The 5,174-nt window shown below is 55.6% G+C and overlaps 1 long non-coding RNA gene across 1 annotated transcript; it reads right to left on the bottom strand.

Moving 5' to 3' along the window:
• Positions 1-2,660: 2,660 nt before the first annotated feature.
• LOC104853906 lies at positions 2,661-5,102 on the bottom strand. The gene is made up of 3 exons (XR_777911.2): positions 4,973-5,102; positions 3,693-3,832; positions 2,661-2,725 (listed from the first exon to the last, which is right to left on the bottom strand). It is a non-coding gene; the product is annotated as an uncharacterized LOC104853906 (long non-coding RNA).
• Between the last annotated feature and the right edge of the window lie 72 nt (positions 5,103-5,174).

The following is a 5,174-nucleotide window of genomic DNA, read 5'->3' as shown; positions in this document are numbered from 1 at the left end:
GGCTGTCAGGATCGCCACGGGTTACTCTGCAGGCAGCATCAGAAATCAGGTAGAGGTGCCCCTTTCACAGGCGCAGGGGGCTCTGCGATCTGCTCTTCCTTTCTCTTAAAGAGAAGCGGGCCAGGCGTGGTGCACACCGGTCATCCCAGCACTCCGGAGGCTGAGGCGGGAGGACCATATAGCGGACCCTGTCTCAAAAACGAAAAGAAGCGAGAGCCCGTGTGTATGGACCACAGCACCAGAGTTCTATTCGTGCTCTTCCTGACATTTATAGTAACCCTTCACAAGTGACGCAAACTTCCTCTGCCTGGGCTGAGGGAGCTCACCCAGGGCAGTGTCAGGAGACGCAGGTGACAGGCGGGCCCTGAGGAGCCGTGAGGCCCTGCGACGCTCACCACATCCTCCCTGGGTTTCCAGAGTCCGAGGAGGAGTCAGTCCTGCAGGAGCTTGTGCTGCCTGTCTTGCTCCCCATCCACCCCTTTCTTGGGGTGCGGTTGCGCTGGGTCTCGCCCACATTGGGTGGGTGAGCTGGCACCGCCCGAAAGGCAGCGGACAGAAACGAGACCGGACACGCTCACTGCCCTGCCAGCTCTGACCAGGTTTCATCAGGTGCCACGGCACGAGCCCCAGAGAGCTTCCTGCCCTGGGAGTCCCGGAAGCCTTGCGAAGTCTGTGCTGCAATGGCCTTGGAGCTGGTTGTGCTTCTCACGAGAGCCACGCAGCTTAGAGATTGCCCCGCGCACGGGAATTTGCTCGACAGTATTTAGGTCCACGCTGGACTTTGTGATCTGTAGTAACATCCAGTTTCTTTCTGTTCGTTCCTTCCTTTCCTTCTGCAAGCCTCCCTCTCACCCTTTCTCACCTCTGAAACCAAATGAAAACTCTTTTGTCTTCTCCCCATTTTACTGTTTTCTTCTCCTTTCCTTATTTTCACTCTGTTTGTTCTGACATTTGCTGCATCTGTGTGTGTGATTCATTGCCCGGGTGATACAGTTATTCTTTATTTGTTTTTGTGTTTTGAGGCAGAGTCTCACTATGTAGTTCAGGGCAACCTTGAACTGTCTTTGTAGCCCAGGCTGTCCTCAAACTCATGGTGATTCTCCTGGCTCAGCCTCCTGGGAGCTGGGAAGACAGGCGTGTGCCTGGTGGCAGTTACTCTTTAAAGTTGAGATTTATGACTTGGCTCCCGTCACAGGACACTCCTGACTTTTTCCTCCAGAAGCGAGAATAGGATCAGGTTTGTGCTGTGGACCTTCCTCAGACCCTCCTCCGGCAGCCAGGCTGAGGACCTGCAGGGGTGCTCTGTGGGAGCCCTGGTGTCCTCCGGGTCCGGGCCTTCAGGTCTGGATGCTCCCTGAATGTGGGGAGTGGTGCAGCGGGAGCTGAGGCTGCACTTGCAGGATGATCTGCACCACTGTCTAGCGCTGTCCCTGCCACTGAGCCCCATTTGGGCCACTTTTGGACTTGGGGAAACAGCCGCGTGTGAGGTGGCACAGTTCTCTGGACCCCTTTCCAGAAGGCTGCTCATGCAGGAGCTGGGCTCTTGCCAGCCATCTGTAAAAGGCCCCTTTTCTTCTCCCAGTGCTGGGAGAACCCCAGATGCTGGGCCACGGAAATAAGACCCTGGGGTGTGTGGCTCAGAGCCCTGCTGGCCTCATTCCAGTTCCCACAGGAACAGACCACAGTGGTACCCACCATCAGGGCCTTGAAGCCGCAGGCACTGTCTCCTGAGGACTCCATCACATAGGGGTGTTTCTAAGGCATAACTTCATCGCTCTGGAGACTTTGGGCTCAGCTTCCCAGTATCTGTTGCAACCTTCTGCTCTTTAAGGAGTTTGTTGCTGTTGCTTCCAAGCTCAATGGAAAAGGGTGACCAATTCATGCAGTCAAAGTAAAGATTCCGAAGAGATCTGATAACTTCTCCCATCTAGTACAATGTTACAATTGTTAGGGTTTAGATCTGGGGCATTTCTTCAAAGCCTCAGGTGTCTGCATCATGGGGGCTACAGCTGACTGCTGCTGTTTCAGGGCCCCTGGGGGTGCACCCGGGAGGTTCCTCTCCCTCCTCCCTTCTCTCTGCTTCCTGTCCGCCATGATGTAAGTAGCGCCCCTCTGCCAGGCCCCTCTGCCCTGCCACCTTGCCTTGGAGCTGGCCAACCAGGAGACAAAGTACACCTCTCCTGTTTTAAACTGTGAGTGTCAAATGACTAGCCACATATTTACGTTTAATTTATTAAAATTTATCTCACTTATTCCTAAAGTCTTGGAAGAAAATTCAATCCCAAGTAGAGAATTGGTAAAAGCAGAGAGCCAGTAACCAGAGTTCAATGCTTTGACAGAGGCTTCAGCTCAGTGGAGAAAACCGGACTGACTTTGGGGAGCTCTGCACCACTTTCTCAGTCACGATTTCCTGGTTGGTAAACACGAGCAGCTGACTAGCTGCTGCATCTCCCTGGGCTCAAAACTTCTCTCAGTCTACAGAGTGAGGTACAGCCTGGGAGGGATTCCATGGAAAGAAGCCCAGAATGATGTCCTGTGCACCGGGATGACAATGGCATGGGGTAGGGAACTCCCCTTGCAGGAAGGGTGTCAGTAGCAATATCAGAAGAAAAGAAAACAGGAGGGAAAAGGAAAAGTCTCTTTTTACCAGGCTTCTGCAGAGTGCCAAGCACATCCACCAGCACCGTCTTGTGTGGAAACATGCCAATGTTTCAGGGACTTCCTCCTTCAGGGAGAAAGACAGCATCAGTGTCCCTCACCCCAGAAGCATGGTGACAGCACTGAGTGGTTTTCACGTGACAGGCACTTGTCTAAGTCCTTTGCACTTGCACAGTTTCTCCCACACACAGATAGGACACTGAGCATCCAGCTGGGAAGTGGCAGGGTCAAGCTTCAAATCCAGTCGAGCTTTAGAACAAATGCTCTCACCCACATCCTGTATTCCTGTCATACGTTCACAAAGTCCTTGATGAGTGCTGACTGCAGGCCTTGAGCTGAGCCCTGATGAAGGGCTCACGAGACCTCAGCCCCTGGAGAAGCTTGGTACACACGTGGCAGCTGTGCCCTGGTGACCACACTGAACTCTGAGAGGTGCCTGGCAATAGTCTCTGGGTCAGGAAACGCTCACAACTCCATTCTGGGCAGCACAGGGCCTGGCAGAGGGCCTGCCTCTGCTCCCCAGCTCTGTGGGAGCTGCCCTTCCTGTGGCCAAGGAATTCAGGGCCACAGACATACCCATCTGGAGCTCCCGTCTTAACCCCTAACCTCTGCCGGGTACCTGGAACCTTGCACCTCTTCCCCAAGGCTCTGACCTACTTCTGGGGCCTGCAGTGGAAGTGAGCTCTGTGAGGGCAGAACACATCACCCTGGGACAGCAGGGTAGTTGAGGGCAGCTACTATGGGCCCACGAGGACCCCCTGGGAGCAGAGCAGAACTGGGGGAGAAAGAGGACTGGGTGGTGAGTTGGGTCATGTTCAGCACAGAACTCTGTAGAGACTCGAGGCTTCTGCACAGAACCTGGCCTTTCAGGGCCCTCTGCGGATAGCTAGCTGAGGGAAGTAGGTAGAGCACGACTTCCTCCAGCCTGCTAACTTGGTTCCTTCATGGGGCCACAGGTCGTGGGTCTCACAGTACCCTTCCCATTCCTCCATACCCTGTACCCAGCCTGCCTCCACGGGCCCCATTTCAGTCACCTTCTTGCCCTCTGTCACCTCCTCCTGGAGCCGGCTGAAGCTCATGTCACTGCCTCCCTGGAGCATGCACATGACAGCTCTGTCTCCCAACCGCTGGGATAGTCACGGCTTGGTCACTGTCTTGTCACTGAGACCCAATACTTGACACCCAAGGTTAAAGGAGGATAGGTTTATTTTAGTTCAGTTTGTAGAAGTTTCATTCCGTAGTTGGCTGGCTCCAAGGCAGAGTGGAGTGGCAGAGGAGAAACAGCCCATGGCAGGTCAGGCAGGAGGCATTGTCAAGGGAGACGCACCCTTCCAGGTCACCCTCCGAAGACCAGCCTCTTCCAACCTGACCCCAGCTGTTCCCTACATCCTCTGCTTCCTGTCCACCATGACCGGGTTTCATGCTGGGCCCAAGAGTGATGGAGCCAGGTGATGTCTGAACAAAACTGCTGAACCCATGAGCCCAGAGAACTCTTCCACCCACAGGTTTTTTTTTTTTTTTTTTTTTAGTTTTTTTGAGACAGGGTCTCACTACATAGTGAGACTGACCTGGAACTCACTGTGTAGCCCAGGCTGGTCTCGAACTCACAGTGATCCTCCTGACTCGGCCTCCCAGGTGCTGGGATTACAGACGCGCGCCACCATGCCCGGCCACCCTCTGGTCTTTTGTCACAGTGAGTGGTGGAGAGCTGACGCACGCTCCAGTGCCACCAGTCCACTATAGCTTGACCTCCCTGATGTCACTTGTGCCACACAGCAGGTGCGGCCTAGCCTTTTCCCTCTGTTTTCCTGCCGCTCTCCTGGGTGGTTTTTTGGTGTCAGGATTTGAACTCGGGTCCTTGCGCTCGAGAGGCAGGCAGTAGAACCACTGAGCTAAATCCCCAGCCCTCTCCTGTTTCTGCTCGTGGCGCACCTCGGCGTCCTTTGCTGGCTTTTGGAGACATCCAGGTCCTCACATCTGCCACCCAACCAGGTGCTCTGTGGCGCCCCAGCTGCTGCCTGCTTGACCTCTCCTTCCAGATGTGCCCTGGGCAGCTCCAGGCCACACAGCCAGGCTTTCACTGCTCCTCCCCTGCCTGGCTCTGAGCTCCTCTTTCCTGCTTTACTTCAGCCCGAGCTCCACCCTCCTCTTCCCAGGGCCTTAGGAGACCTGGGCTGACACCTGGCCCGGAGACCCCCACCCCAGGGGCGGTGAAACACCCCTGCTGGCATCTGTGTCCTCTGAGGCTGCGACACAGCTGAAGTCTCAGGGATGGGCTGTAAAACTGGGGACAGAGGAGCTGGGGCAGAGGCACCTGCTCTTCCCAGGACGGGGGTCAAACCGGAGGTGGCCGAGGGGACTAGGAACTGGAGCTCTGAAGGAAGCGGCGAGGGCCGGGACAGTTGGGGACAGAGACATATTTTTGTGCAAGGGTCCCGCAGTCAGCCTCGGGGCGGGCCTCTCCCGGGCCCCTCTCCTGAGCTGGGGCCGGGTGGGGGCTCTCAACTCCAGCGGCC

Source organism: Fukomys damarensis, unplaced genomic scaffold (assembly GCF_012274545.1).
Source record: "Fukomys damarensis isolate Sample0158 unplaced genomic scaffold, DMR_v1.0_HiC HiC_scaffold_5, whole genome shotgun sequence".
NCBI lineage: Eukaryota > Metazoa > Chordata > Mammalia > Rodentia > Bathyergidae > Fukomys > Fukomys damarensis.
This window is presented reverse-complemented; position numbering and strand designations above follow the sequence as displayed.